At 40.4% G+C, this 16,538-nt stretch overlaps 1 protein-coding gene across 2 annotated transcripts in view; it reads left to right on the plus strand.

The window, feature by feature from the left end:
* Positions 1 to 18: 18 nt before the first annotated feature.
* FAM178B (family with sequence similarity 178 member B) overlaps positions 19 to 16,538 on the plus strand; it is a 108,397-nt gene continuing 91,877 nt past the window's right edge. The window contains exon 1 of one of the 2 annotated variants that reach the window (XM_072742644.1): positions 19 to 153. The gene's annotated coding sequence lies outside the window, so the exon portion shown is untranslated. The remainder of the gene's footprint in view (positions 154 to 16,538) is intronic. The other variant, XM_072742645.1, reaches the window with a different exon arrangement.

A 16,538-nucleotide genomic window follows, 5' to 3' on the forward strand; every position in this document is an offset into this window, starting at 1 on the left:
GTGCGCGCACGTGGGTGCGTAGGTGCGGGGGAGGGGAGGCTGGGCGGCTGGACCCGCCGGGTGCCCGACGGCTGCCGGACGGCTGCGCACCGCTGTTCCCTGCCCAGGTGCAACCTGCCGGTGGATTGTTGGGAAGGCCCGGCGGCCCCGCAGGTAGGAACCCGCGCCTCTCCCCAGCCCCGCCTCCGTCCTTCCAGCCCCACGGTCTGTCCAGGAAGCCTGCGCTCGCTTCCTCCTCGCCCGACTCCGTCCTCCGCCCCAGGCCCCCTCCTCCAGGCCGGTGCCCGGGTTTCTGCCCCCTCCTCGGCCCTCCTGTCCCTGCCCCGCTAGGACTGCCGTCCATCCCGAGCCTGCTTTCAGCCACATCTGGCGCCGCAGCCCGCCTCCTCTTTTGCGCTCCCTTGAATTCCTTGGTTCAACACGTGTGCTTGCGGGTCACTCTGACCCGGGCCGGTGCTGGGGCCAGGGCTGACCCAGACCAACACCAGCCAGGCCCTCCTCTCCTGGGTGGCACAGTCTCCAAAGCATCGTTTGCTTCGTTGGGATGGAACTTTCTTCAGACTAACTTGGGAATCGGTTTACGTTTTGGTTGATTTGGTGGTTTTTGATGTGTGTGTTTTTCCAGTATTCCCCGGGGCACAAAGAGTAGCTGCTATTTTCTTTCTAGAAAAGGCTCTCTGTTCCCAGAGCATGCCTAGTTTGATGGATGTGCCTGGAGCCTGACTTTTTTTGTGGATAAAGCTCATCTCATTTCATCTCTCAGATGGCGAGCTGAGTCCTTACTAAGCAAGAGCCGCTGCCCTCACTAACATTCCTAAGCTATTAAATATTTGCTTAAAAGGACAGACATAAAGCATGGTGTTAGAAATAAGGCATCTTGAAAAAAAAAAAAGCAATATTCACAAAAACAGGACTGTTGTAATAGTCTTGGTTAATCTTGGATCTTTTTTACATCAAGACTCAAAGCATTTTGGATCTCATAATTATATGACCTCATGGCTACACTTGAAGACAGATTATTTTATTTTTCTTGCAGGGAAGAAAGCGAAAGAACAAAAAGTGGGGCAACATGTTGCAATCACACTGTGGGACCATGATGGAGAGAGTGGGAGGGGTGGGGAGGGAGGCGAAGGTACCAGCTTTGGGCTCCGGCTTGCAGGATCTCAGGAGGCGCTCACAGTGCGGTGGGATGTGGCAGGCAGATGGAGCTGCAGTCCCTGGGCTGGATTGGAAAGGGAGGGGGTTAGTGAAACCAGATGGCTTCACTCCTTAGGCTACAAAGAATATGAGTGAGTGAGATTGAGGAGGAATAGGTCCTGGCTGGTTGGTGTTGGGAGCTTGGAAGGAGAGAGGACAGAAGGAGAAGGGTGGTTTAGATGTTGAATGTGTTTTCCCATTTGACTGGGATGGCCTATTGTCTTCTCCCGTGTTCCTATCTCAACACCTAGCACACAGCGCTTGGAGATGTCAGAATAACCAGAATGATCATTTTTAATGGATTCTTGGATGCATCCTTTTTTTTTAAATTTTATTTATTTATTCATGAGAGACAGAGAGAGGGGCAGGGACACAGGCAGAGGGAGAAGCAGGCCCCATACAGGGAGCCCGATGTGGTACTCCATCCCAGGACTCCAGGATCATGCTCTGAACCAAAAGCAGGTGCTCAACTGCTGAACCACCCAGGCATCCCTCTTGGATGCATTTTTGTTCACATATTAACAGCTCTGAAGTTGGGCTGTGTCTTCCTTTTTTTTTTTTTTTTTGTTTTAAGATTTTATTTATTTATTTATTTATGTGAGTGAGTGAGAGAGAGAGAGAACACATGTGTGTGAGTAGAGGAGAGGTAGGTGGAGAGGGAGAGGCAGACTCCTGCTGAGTAGGGAGCCCAATGCAGGACTTAATCTCGGGACCCTGAGATCATGACCTGAGCTGAAGGCAGGTGTCTTCTTTTGTGTCACTGTTCACTTGGCAGTTCTTTGTCTTACTGGTGAAGAAAGTCATGATGCTTGGGGCACCTGGCTGGCTTAGTCATTAGAGGATGCGACTCTTGGTTTCTGAGTGCTCAGCATAGTACCTGACACATCAGACATGCTAAGCTGGGTTTTGCTGAGTAGAACTGTACTGGACAAGTTGAGACAAATTGTCTTCCTTGTGCTTGAGTCAAAGTCTTCACCTTGCAGGAATCATGTTCTAGGTGAAGGTTCCCTTCTCAGCCCTCAATCATCTGTGCAGCTGCCCTGTGAGTTACTGGTTTTGTGAGCTAACCTGCAGAGACAATATTTCTCACCCTTGGCTTGCAGAATGGGCTTCTGGGACTTAGTCAACTTATCAATTGGAACCTACTTGTATGAAAACTCATTTGGTGATTTTGCTCCCAGAGAGCTTCACTAGTTAACCCGCAGGATACTAAGATCCTAGGGATTGATTGTATGTGCTGGGTCTGCTGTTAAGCAGGTGAGCAGGTCCCAGCCTCAGGAAAGCTAGAAAGGTAAGAATCTCCTGGAAACAAAAGGGCAAAGTTTACCTTCTGCTTTGTCTCCAGAGAGCACATGGGGTCTTGGGATCTGCAGGACTTGACCCCTGCTCCCCATTCCCACTCTAGCTGACCTAGGTACTCTTTCTAGAATGAGATGCTTTGAGCATGCAAAACATCTTTTCTCAGCCTGCACCAAGATGGTTTGGGGGTGGTTTGTATAGAAGTGGAGATTTTCAGGAGGGTTCCTTTTTTGTCTTCTTTGGCTGACTCTCAGGCTCCCAGGGGGTGGCTGCACTTTGCTTGAGAATGCTGCCACTGCCACTACCAGTTTGCCAGTTTCAGTTTTTTTAATCTCTCAAGGTGACTTTACAGGTATTTTTATGGTAAATGTCCAGTAATCTTCTAGATTTCAGTTCAATTTGTGAGAAATCCTGATTGTCATTGTAAGAATTTTGAAAAATTTGAAGGTATTAAAAACAAGAACTAGTTTTCAACCACTTCCATAAAATTGTTTCAGGCAAGGATCATGAATGGAACAACACTGTATGTTAACTATCCTGAAATTAAAATTTTTATTTTATTTTTTTTTTGAAATTAAAATTTTTAAAAAGAATCATGAGTGGATGGTGAACTAGGAAATGAAAGTATGATGAGAAACAAGATGTTTACATAATCTCAAAGTACCTTCCCATATGACACCGATTAATAACAGAAAAATAGTGATACTACAGTTGAGAAACCTGGCAGATATACCTTAACCAAGTGATTAAGATTAGTAACAGCAGTAATGGGAGAAATCACTATTATGTGCCTTCTGATCCGCACCGAGAGGAACACAGCATCACATCTGTGATTCCTGCTCCAAACATAACCTGAATCTAGTCATGCAGAAATGTCACACAAACCCCAATTTATAGAGTCTACAAAGTAACTGGCCAATACTCTTCAACAGTGTTGAGATCATACAAATACACATACACACCCCCATATGCACACAAGATAATTAATGATAAACCAAATGCAGTGAAATGTTGACATGGAAAAATTTTGATGGAGACCATATGGACATTTTTTTGTGTTGTTGCAATTTGGGGTGTGTCTGATATTATTTCAAAGAAATAGAAAAAGTTTTCACATTTTTTTCTGATAAGAATTATGGATGCAGGAACAATTAAAATATACTATATGTACTTGGCAGGGAGAGCTTGGCAAATCTAAATGATTTTTGTAATATGGTAACATCAAAATTTTGTGTATCCTGGTAGATAGCCAACAAAAATGAGTATTTATATCCTTCAAAACACATATACAAGAATATAGCAACTTTATTCATAATACCCTGAAATAAGAAACAATCCAAATGTACACCAAAAAAAAAGTGGATAATAAGTTGTGATGCATTCATGTAGTGGAATCCTCTACAGTAATGAACTGAAACACGCAACAACATGAATGAATCTCACATGTGTAATGTTGAGAAAATTATAATCAGACACAAAAGAGCACCAGACATATTTTATCTACATAAAGTTCAAAAACAGGCAAAATAATTCATGGTAATACAGGCAGTGTTATTACCTTTAGGGGTTACTGATTGAAAGAGGTATAAGAGATCCTTCTAGGATGTTTAGTATCTTGATCTAGGTAGTAAACACACACACACACGCACAAACAAGTTGACCCTTAAACAACATGAGTGTTCAGTCATCAACTCCCTGCGCAGTTGAAAATCTGCATATAACTTTTCGCTCCCTGGGACACCTCGGTGGCTCAGCGGTTGAGCGTCTGCCTTTGGCTCAGGGTGTGATCCTGGGATCTGGGATCGAGTCCCACTTTGGGCTCCTTGCATGGAGCCTGCTTCTCCCTCTGCCTGTGTCTCTGTTTCTCATTGTCTCTCATGAATAAATAAATAAAATCTTTAAAAACAAAAAACAAAAAACTTTTCACTCCCTAAAAGCTTAACTACTAATAGCCTATTGTTGACTGGAAGCCTTATCATTAACATAGACAATTGATTAATACGTATTTTGTGTGTTATATGTATCATATACTGTTTTCTTACAATGAAGTAAGCTAGAAAAAAAGAAAATGTTATTTTTTTTTTAAAGATTTGGACAGGGATAAACAGACTCCTCGCTGAGCAATGAGCCCAATGTGGAGCTCAATCTCAGGACTCTGGAATCATGACCTGAGCCAAAGGCGGATGCTTACCTGACTGAGCCACCCAGGCACCCCAAGAAAATGTTATTAAGAAAGCCACAGGGCACCATCAGTCGATGGAGCTCCACTTCGAGCTCTCTGCTCAGTAGGGAGCCTGCTTCTCCTCTCTCTTTGCCTACTTGTGCGCAGCTCTCTCTCTGTCTGCCAAATAGTAAATAAAACCACAGGGCACCATCAGTCAATGGAACCCCACTTTGGGCACTCTGCTCAGTGGGGAGCCTGCTTCTCCTCCCTCTATTTGTGCACAGCTCTCTCTTTGTCTGCCTAATAGTAAATAAAATCTTTAAGAAGTCAAAAGGAAAAAAAATTTTTTTAAATAAATAAATAAATAAAATAAAAAGTCACAAGGAAGAGAAAATTTACAATACTATATTTATAGAAAAAAATTGATGTCTAAGTGGACCCACGTAGTTCAAGCCCATGTTGTTTAAAGGTTAACTATATATACATTTTTATACTGTGGTCATCAAGACAGTGTGGTACTGGCACAAAAACAGACACATAGATCATTGGAACAGAATAGAGAATCCAGAAGTGGACCCTCAACTTTATGGTCAACTAATATTCGACAAAGGAGAAAAGACTATCCACTATATACATTTTTATATATGTATATAAATTCATTAAGCTGAATAGTTAAGATTTGTGCACTTTCTCTAAGTTACACATCAACAAAAATTTAAATGTCTTGTGAAGGTTATAGATCCAAATGTGAATTATAAAATAATTAAAATTCTAAAAGTTGACATTAGAATATGCCCATGACTCTGGGATGGGGAAAATTCCTTAAACAGGACACAGAACACAGTAATCATAGAAGAAAATGTTGATAAATTATGCTACATTGAACTTAGGGTTTTTTCTTCATAAAGACACCATTAAGGGAGCAAAAAGACAAGCCATACAAGTAGGAGAAAATATTTGCAACACATAAAACTGACGTTGTACATCTTGAGAATATATAGGAATGCCCATATATCAAGAAACGTTAAGGACAACTCAGGCAATAGGTACTTTTTAAAAGAAGATATCCAGGTGGACAACACAATGTAAAAAAAAAAAAAGTCCAATCCCATTAGAATAAAAAAATGAAAATTTATAATAAAAAATGCAGTGAGAAATCAGTGCACGTCTACTAGAACAGTAAACATAGGGTAGACTGACAGTCTTAGGCGTTGGCAAGGGTAGGATGAGGAGAACTGACAAATGGCATTTGGGAGGTAAATTCATGCTACCACTTTGAAACTGTTTGACCTTATCTGCCATAAATGAACATACCTATTCCTGTGACCTGTCAGTTTGACACCTAGGTATATTCCCAGCAGAAATGTGTGATTGGGTGTGTGCATGTGTGTGTACAATAGGCAAATATAATAATGTTTGTGAACATATTCCTAATTGCCAAAAACTAAAAAAATGAAGATGTCTACCAACAGAAGAGTTAAGCCTATATTCCTACAACAGAATACTACACAGCAATAGGGCAGCCCCAGTGGTGCAGCAGTTTAGCGCCGCCTGCAGCCCAGGGTGTGATCCTGAAGACCCAGATCGAGTCCCGTGTCAGGCTCCCTGCATAGAGCCTGCTTCTCCCTCTGCCTGTGTCTCTGCCTCTCTCTCTCTCTCTCTCTCTCTCTCTGTCATGAATAAATAAATAAAATCTTAAAAAAAAATAAAAAGAATACTACACAGCAATGAAGACGAACACACACAAACATTGAACAAAAGAAGCCAGACCAAAAAAAAAATCCATAGTGTGTGATTCCACTTATGCATTATTCAAAAAACAGGCAAAACAAGTCTGTGGTGTTAAGTCTTATTTTGGGGGCAGAGGGTAGGAGTGCTGACTGGGAGGTTAGCATAGAGAGTACTCTGGGGTGCTGGTATATGCCATCTTTTCTATTTTGGTAATGGTTACCTAGGTGTGTTGACTTTGTGAAAATTCATCTAGCTGTATTCTTACCCTGGTACACGTTTCTTTTCCTTTTTTTTTTTTTTCAAGATTTTATTTATTTATTTGAGAGAGAGCACAGAGAGAGGGAGAAGCAGACCCCCCACTGAGCAGGAAGCCCGATGTGGGGCTCGATCCCAGCACCCTGAGATCATGACCCAAGCTGAAGGCAGACGCTTAACCAACTAAACCACCCAGACACCCCCTGGGTACACTTTTCTGTATGCACATTTACTTTAAAGTTGATTAATTTGATTTGCATCTAGTGTAGTGATATTTTCCATATTGATGTCAATATGGATTGAATTGTGTCTTCCCCCAAATTCATGCATTGAAGCCGTAACCCACAATGTGATTGTATTTAGAGATGAGGCCCATGGGAAGTAATTAGAGTTAAATGAGGTCTTGAGTGGGGGGACCTCATGATGAGATTAATATACTTTTAAGAAGAGGAAGAAGCCAGTGCACGCATTTTCTTTCCTACAAGCACACCAAAGAGAGGTCGTGTGAACACACAGCAAGTGAGTAGACTCCCGCAGACCATGAGAAAAAGCCTCAGAAAGAGACCTGTCTTGCCAGCATGTTGATCTGAGACTTTCAGCCACCAGAACTATGAGAAATAAATCTGTTGTTTGAGCTACCTAGCCCATGGTATAGATACAGGCACACTTTGTTTTATTGCACTTTATTGTGCTTCACAGATAATGCATTTTGTTTGTTTGTTTTTACAAATTAAAGGTTTGTGGCAACCCTGCATTCAGCAAGTCTATTGAGGCCATTTTTCCAATATCATTTGCTCATTTTGTGCCTCTGTGTCACATTCTGGCAATTCTCATAATATTTAAAACTTTTTCATTATTATTTTTGTATTTGTCATGGTGATCAGTGATCTTACATGTTATTATGAGAATTGTTTTGGGCACTATCAACCTCACCCACATTAGACAGCAAACAAACAATAAATATTTTGTGGGTTTTAACTCTTCCACAGACCAGTCATTCCCCCATCTCTCTCCCTCTCTCTCCTTAAGGCTTTCCTATTCCCTGAGACACAGAAATATTGAAATTAGTTCAATTAATAACCTTATAATGGCCTATAAGTGTTCAAGTGAAAGGAATAGTTGCATATCCCTCACTTTAAATCAAAGGTAGATGGGGATCCCTGGGTGGCTCAACGATTTGGCGCCTGCCTTTGGCCCAGGGCGGGATCCTGGAGTCCTGGGATCGAGACCTGCATCGGGCTCCCGGCATGGAGCCTGCTTCTCCCTCCTCCTGTGTCTCTGCCTCTCTCTGTCTCTCTATGTCTATCATAAAATAAATAAATAAATCTAAATAAATAAATAAATAAATAAATAAATAAATAAATAAATAAATCAAAGGTAGAAATGATTAAGCCTAGTAAGGAAGGCATGGCCAAAGCCAAGATAGGCCAAAAGCTCCAAACAGCCAATTTGTAAATGCAAAGGAAGAGTTCTTGAAGGAAATTAAAAGTGCTACTCCAGTGAACACATGAATGATAAGAAAGCAAAAGAGCCTTATCCCTGATATGGAGGAAGTCTTAGTGGTCTGGAGACAAACTCAAAATATCCACAACATTCCATTAAGCCAAGACCTAATCCAGAGCCAGGCCTTAACTCTCTTCAATTCTGTGAAGGCTGAGAGAGGTGAGGAAGCTGCAGAAGAAAAGTATGAAGCTGACAGAGGTTGGTTCATGAGGTTTAAGGAAAGAAGCCATCTCCATGACATCAAAGTACAAGTGAAGCACCAAGTGTTGATGTAGAGGCTGCAGCAAGTCATCCAGAAGATCTAGAGAAAGATCATTAACAAAGGTGGCTACACCAAAAGAGATTTTCAATGTAGACAAAACAGCCTTCTATTGAAAGAAGATTCTGTCCAAGACTTTCATAGTTAGGGGAAGTCAATGCCTGGCTTCAAAGCTTCAAAAGACAGGCTGACACTCCTGTAAGAGGCTAATGCAGCAGGTGATTTTCAGTTGAAACCAGGGCTCATTTACCATTCCCAAAACCCCAAGACCTTTATGAATTATGCTAAATCTACTCTGCCTGTGCTCTAGAAATGGAACAACAAAACCGGAATGACAACACATCTGTTTACAACATGGTTTACAGAATATGTTAAACCCAGTGTTGATACCTAATGCTCAGAAAGATAGATTCCATTGAAAATATTACTGCTCAGGCAGCCCCGGTGGCTTAGCAGTTTAGCGCTGCTGTCAGCTTTGGGTGTGATCCTGGAGACCCGGGATTGAGTCCCACATCGGGTTCCCTGAGTGGAGCCTACTTCTCCCTCTGCCTGTGTCTCTACCTCTCTTTCTCTCTGTGTCTCTCATGACTAAATAAAATCTTAAAAAAAAAAAATTACTGCTCATTATGCACCTGGTCACCCAAGAGTTCTGATGGAGATGTACAATGAGATTAATGTTTTCATATTTAACACAACATCCATTTTGCAGCCCAAGGATCAAAGAGTAATTTCAACTTTCAAATCTTAACTACTTAAGAAATATATTTTGTAAGGCTATCATTGCCATATATAGACAGTGATTCCTCTGATGGATCTAGGCAAAGTAAATTGGAGACCTTCTGGAAGGGATTCATCATTCTACATGCCATAAGAACATTCGTGATGCATGGGAAGAGGTCACATACCAACTTTAACAAGAGTTTGGAAGAAATTGATTCTAACTCCCACTGATGACTTTGATGGGTTTAGGACTTCAGGGGAGGAAGTAACTGCAAATGTGGTGGAAATACAAGGAAAACCAGAATTAGAAGTGGAGCCTGAACATGTGACAGATCGCTGCCAATCTTAAAAACTTGAAAGGATGAGTAGTTTTTTCTTATTGATGAGCAAAGAAAGTAGTTTCTTGAGGTGGAATCTACTCCTGGTGAAGATGATGTGAAGATTTTTGAAACATCGACAAAGGATTTAGAATAGTACATAAACTTAGCATCAACTAAGCAGTGGTAGGGTTTGAGAGAACTGACTCCAATTTTGAAAGAAGTTCTACTGTGGATAAAATGCTACCAAATAGCATTGCACGCTGCAGAGAAAGTCCATGAAAGAAAGAGTCCATTGATGCAGCAGACTTCATTGTTGTCTTATTTTAAGAAATTGCCACAGCCTCCCCAGCCTTCAGCAACTTCCACTCTGATCAGTCAGCAGCCATTAACACTAAGGCAAGACCAGCCACCAGCAAGACAGTTGACTTGCTGAAAGCTCAGATGATGGTTACCAGTTTTTAGCAGTAAATTATTTTTTAACCAAAACATGTACATTTATTTTTTTGGACACTATGCTATTGCACATTTAAGAGATGCCAGTGTAGTGTAAACATGACTTTTTTATGCTCCAGGAAACAAAACAAAACAAAAAAAAAACCACATTAGATTTATTTATAGCAATATTCACTGTATTGCAGTAGACTGGAATGGAACCTGCAATATCTCTGAGGTATGCTGGTATTTTGTTATGGCAGCCCAGGCAGACAGAATGTATAGTAGCATCCACCACCTAATTTTCTGAGAATCCATTCTGTGCAGGACCCTGAGTTGGGCAATGGGATTCCAAGACAAGACTTCATCTGTGCACTCAAGTGACTCAAGAGGGGCCCCGTCATCAGTGCGGTAAAAATACATGAAGTATTGTGCGGGTGAAGAGGGGCAGACAAATTGTAAGTTTCCTCAGGCAGCAATGACACATTAACTCCTCTTTTATACTTTAAAGTGCTCCTCTGTCTTATGCTCCATCTGGAGCAGTGACCCGCTGAACTTTCAGAAACCAGAGTGTGCTGCTTTTCATGATCTTGAGGAACAGCCAAAACTGGAATGGCAAAAACCATCAACCCTGGAATGGAACAAAGACTGGGGTTGTGTTTCCACACTTAGTGGGCTCTGCATTGTTAGGAAGACATAGAAAGCACTTATGCTCAGAAAAGAAACCGATTGAAAAGGAGAAAATATCCTTCCCTCCCACCCTCCCCAGTTGCACGCAGCTTTAGCTGTATGGACTTGGTCTCAATGCATCAGCAGTTTCTGGTTCTTTTTATATTTTAGCATCTCTGTGGACTTCTGAACATTGCAACATTTGCTTGGGTTAGGGCGGTTTTCTTGTCTTTGGCAAATGTTCCAGTCTCAATTTGGTATACTTTAAGTTCCCTAAATAAAAGGGTTTTTAAAGAACAGCCTTAATCTCCCCCACCCTATATTCTCAAAAGGTGTTATCACTAACATGGAACATTTATTACTGGGAGATTTTAGTGATATATTTTATTCTTTTTATTTTATTTTCCTCCTTGCTTCTTGGTTAGCATCTACAATGTGAACAGCTTTTAGCATGTTTTCCAGCTTCCTGATTCTATACTACTTCGTCCTCTTGGAAGATTAACATCATATTAGCATGGACCCTCAGTTTTATTTTCCTTATACTTTCTTTTTGTACAATTCACCCATTTAACATGTACAGTTTGATAGAGTTGTGCCACCATCACCACAGTCAATTTTAGAACATTTTCGTCACCCCAGAAATAAACCCTACATCCCTTAACTGTCACTTCCCAACCTTCCTCCTCTCTCTTAGCCCTAATCTGCTGATTTTGCCTATTCTGGACATTTTATGTAAGTGGAACCACACAGGATATGGTTTTATGAGTCAGACTTCTTTTATTTAGTGTAAGGTTTTCAGGATTCATCCATGTTGAAGTATGAGTCAGTACTTCATCCTTTTTATAGCTGAATAATACTCCATTATATGGATATACCACATTTTGTTCATCCTTCAACAACCAATGGACATTGGGTTGTTTCCCCTTTTTGGCTATTATGAATAATACTGCTGGATTGTTCATAGATGAGATTTTTTGTGGACATATGTTTTCATTTCTCTCTTGTTTATACCTCGGAGTGGAATTGATGGGTCATATGGTACCTGTGTGTTTAACCAGTTGAGGAACTGCCAGGTTGTTTCCCAAAGCCCTTTTCCTTGCATGATTAGAAAGCTGATGAAATATTTTGTTGCTCTTTAACTTTTGTAAGGTTTTGCAAATCTTGCTACTGACCACCTTTACAGTACAGTTTGTCTGTTATAATGCCTCCATTAAAAGGCTGGAGGTGTGATCACCATGCTTATGCCTCATTCTTTCCACATATTTCTCATCCTCTGCAAGTACTGATGGATCCAGGCTTTAATTTCCTAATACCCTTAGGAACAGAGACATTTCCTATCATAGGCATTGTTATTTATGGACTAAACAACTTTTCAGATACTTCTGGTTATAAGAGCAATTTCTCTTGTCCATCTTTAGCTGAGGTCCCACTTACATATTTAGAGTTTGGGTAGAAAGAATGTCATGCACAAGTTTTGGTTGCTTGAGCTGAAGTCTCTGTGACCATGCTCATGTCCTGACTTAGGTTGGCAGCAAAATGATGTCCAAATCAGGAACACGGGAAAAAAGCCTTTGGACTTTCAGTATCACGCTTTCTGATACACATAAAGGATATTTAATGTTTTCAGAGGCCTCCATCACCAGCCTCCACCTTCTATGGAGTGCAGGGCTGTTGCCACCAAATACACTATTATGGGCTAAATGGACCCTCTAAAATTCATATGCTGAAGTCCTAACCACCTCTGAATGTGACTATATTTGAAAATAAGGCCTTTAGAGAGGTAATTAAGGTCATTGGGGGGATCTCTGGGTGGCGCAGCGGTTTGGCGCCTGCCTTTGGCCCAGGGCGCGATCCTGGAGACCCGGGATCGAATCCCACGTCGGGCTCCCAGTGCATGGAGCCTGCTTCTCCCTCTGCCTGTGTCTCTGCCCCTCTCTCTCTCTCTCTGTGACTATCATAAATAAATAAAAATTAAAAAAAAAAATAAGGTCATTGGGGTGGGCCCTTATCCAATAAAACAAATATATGTAGTTTGAGTAGCAACTGCCATGATTAAGATAGAGAATATTTTCATCACCCTCTGAAGAACTGTGATACATCTTTGCCTGGCCATGGCTTTTGAGCGAAAGAAGTCACACAATTCAGTTGATGCTCTGCGTAAGGGAAGGTTCAATCAGAAGCAATGTTCAGGATGGACTGGAAGGAAAAGAGGCTGCAGAAGGAAAAGGAAAAAGAAAAAGCAACTTCTTTAAGACAGAAAAACAAGAAAAAAATTCCACTGGTGAATGGAGGAAAAATGGTCATGGGCAACACCTCCCTGAAGGCCCAAAGGGGGACAAGGTGTCAGAACCAAGGCAGAGGATAATTTTCAGCATTATCCTTATTTCACTGGTCCTGTAGAAGCATCTGATGCTGCCCTTCAGTGTGTAGATAGACACAAATTTAGAATATTTTATAATTTTAGCCATTGTACAAAAATTATAAACCATAAATCCTTTACTTAATATGGTTATTTCATGTATCTCTAAGTATTTTTTCTTTTTTTTTTAAGATTTTTATTTATTTATTCATGAGAGATACAGAGAGAGAGAAGGAGAGACACAGGCAGAGGGAGAAGCAGGCTCCATGCAGGGAGCCTGATGTGGGACTCAATCCCAGGTCTCCAGGATCACGCCCTGGGCCGAAGGCAGGCACTAAACTGCTGAGCCACCCAGGGATCCCAGTATTTTTTTTTTTTTTAATCCATGATTTCTACCAAGTTGTATTGTCCTCTACTTACTTGACATTATTTTACATGTACTTCCCCCCGCCCCATGGATAATTTATGTATCTATCTTTTCTGGTAGTAAAATACACATAGCATAAAATTTACCATTTCAATCATTTTTAAATTCAGGGGCATTTAGTAAATTTGCAATGCTTTACGACCTTTAGCACTGTCAAATTCCAGAATATCTTTATCATCCAAAAAAGGAGACCTTAGACCCATTGAGCAGTCACTCCCCACTACTCCTCCCATCCACCTCCCACCCCACCACCCAGCACCTGGCAACCACTAATCTACTTTCCATCTCTATGGATTTGCCTATTCTGAGCATTTCCTATAGGGAGAATCATATACAACTTCTTTTTTAACACAGGTGTTTACAGCTGTGTGTTCCTGGGAGCACTACTTTCACTGCATCCCATGTGTTTTAGTATATTGTGTTTGTTTTCACTTAACTCTAAATATTTTTTTTAATTTCTCTTATAATTTCTTCCTTGATCCACTGGTTAAGAGTTGTTTTATTTCTACATATTTGTGAAATTCTCAGTTTTCCCTCTGTTTTCTGACTTCTATTATGATGAGGAAAGATACTTCATAAAGGATTTCCTTTTTCTTTTTTTTAAGATTTTCTTAGAGGGAGAGAGCGCGAGAGCACAAGGAGACAGTGGGAGCAGAGGGAGAGGGAGAAGCAGACTCCCTGCTGAGCAGGAAGCCTGAAGCAGGGCTCAATCCCAGGACCTAGAGACCATGACCTGAGCTCAAGGCAGATGCTTAACCGACTGAGCCACCCAGGTGCCCCAGGATTTCTGTTTTCTTAAACTTACTGACACTTGTTTTGTGGCCTAACATATGATATGTCCTGTAGAAAATTCCATGTGTACTTGCAAAGAATTTGTACCCTGCTGCTGCAAGAGTGAAGAGTTCTGTAGATGCCTGTTATGTCTAGTTGGTTCATGGTGGTTTTCAAGTCCTTTATTTTCTTTGATCTTCTGTCAGTTGTTATTGAAAATAGGATATTGAGTCCAACTATCAGTTTATAATCGTTTCCCCCTTTACTCTGCCAAAGTTATGTTTTTAGGTGCATGTATGCTTTTAATTGTTACGTCTTCTTGATGAACGACCCTTATATCAGTATGTGATGGCTTTCTTTGTCTCATAGTAATTTTTGACTTAGAGTCTGTTTTGTCTGGTATTAGTATACCTACTTCAGCTCTCTTTGAATTTCTGTTTGCAAGGAGTATCTTTTTCCATCCTTTTACTTTCAACCTTTTGGTTATAAAGTGAGTCTCTTACAGGCAGCATATAGTCAGATGTTTTTTTAAATCTATTTTGACAAGATCCACCTTTTTAAAAATATTTTATTTATTCATGAGAGAGAGAGAGAGAGAGAGGCAGAGACACAGGCAGAGGGAGAAGCAGGCTCCGTGCAGGGAGTCTGACATGGGACTTGATCCCCGGTCTCCAGGGTCACGCCCTGGGCTGAAGGTGGCGCCAAACCACTGAGCCACCCGGGCTGCCCAAAATCCACTTTTTGATTTGAGAGTCCAGTCCACTTACATTTACACTGATTACTGATAAGAATTTCTGCCATTTTGGGCAGCCCTGTTGGCTCAGCAGTTTAGCGCCGCCTTCGGCCCAGGTTGTTACTCTGCAGACCCAGGATCGAGTCCCATGTCGGGCTCCCTGCATGGAGCCTGCTTCTCCCTCTGCCTGTGTCTCTGCCTCTCTCTCTCTCGCTCTGTGTCTCTCATGAATAAATAAATAAAATCTTAAAAAAAAAAAGAATTTCTGCCATTTTGCTATTTTGTTTCTTGTATAATCTTTTTTGTTCCTCAGTTTTTCCACTGCTGCCTTCTTTTGTGTTTAATTTTTTTTTTGTAGTATACCATATTGATTCCTTCTTCATTTCCTTTTCTCTGTTTTTAAGTTATTAGTGGTTACCCTGGAGATTATAATTTATATCTTAAATCTATAACAAACTAGCTTGAATTAACATCCATTTAGCTTCAATAGCATACAAGAACTCCACTCCCAATTCCATCCCTCTGCTTTATGTTTTTATTGTCGCAAATTACATCTTTGAACATTGTATGTTCATGAACATAGTTATATAATTGTTGTTTTATGCATTTGTCTTTTAAATCACAAAGGTAAAAAAGAAGAGTTACAAACCAAAGTTACAGTAATACTTGCTTTTTTATTTACCTATAAATATCACATAGTTCACAGACTAGTTCAGATTAATACCAACTTAATTTCAATAAGATACAAAACTTTACACCTATATATCTCTATTCCCACTCTCTCCTTTGTACTGTTGTTGTCATGTGAATTATATCTTTAAACATTGGGCACCCATCAAGACAGATTTGTAAGTATTATTTTATGCAGTTGTCTTTTAAATCAGGAGAAAAAGAGTTACAAATAAAAATATTTGTACTAAAAAAAATATTTGTACTATCTTTTATGTATACCTATGTATACCTTTATCACTGCTCTTTTTTCTTCATATGGATTCAAGTTATTCTATAATATCTTTTCACTTCAACCTAAAGAATTTAGTATTTCTGGTAGAACAGATTTGCTAGAAACAAATTTTCCCAGGTTTTTAAAATCTGGGGAAAAAAAACAAATAAAAATAAATAAATAAAATCTGGGAATATCTTATTTTCTCCTTTTTTGAAGGATAATTTTGTAGGATACAGCATTCTTGGTGCATAGTCTTTTCTGTGTGCACGTTGAATATTTTATCTGTCTGCTGATCTCCATGGTTGATGAGAAATCACCTGTTAATCTTATTGGGACTCCCTTGTAGATGATAAATCACTTCTGTCTTCCTGCTTTAAAGATTCTCTAAATGGCTTTATAAGAGTTTGAAGTGAAGTAGTTAGGCATGGATCTCTTTGGATTTATCCTACTTGGAGTTTTCTGAGCTTCTTGAAAGTACTGTATTCTTTCTGTCCCCCCGCCCCATCATCTCTATCTCAACTCCTGGAACTCCTATTACATATATATTGGTATACGTCATGGTGTCCCACTGGTTTCTGAGGCTCTGTTCGTCTTATGCATTCTTTTTTTATTTTGTTCCTCAGAATTGACCATCTCAATTAACCTCTGTAAAAGTTCACTGATTCTTTCTTCTGCTAGCCTGCACCTTGTGTTGAAGTCTACTACGTAGTTTTTCATTTCAATTTTTGTACTTTTCAACTCCAGAATTTCTGT

The sequence above is a fragment of the Vulpes vulpes genome, chromosome 16 (genome assembly GCF_048418805.1).
Source record: "Vulpes vulpes isolate BD-2025 chromosome 16, VulVul3, whole genome shotgun sequence".
Taxonomy (NCBI): domain Eukaryota; kingdom Metazoa; phylum Chordata; class Mammalia; order Carnivora; family Canidae; genus Vulpes; species Vulpes vulpes.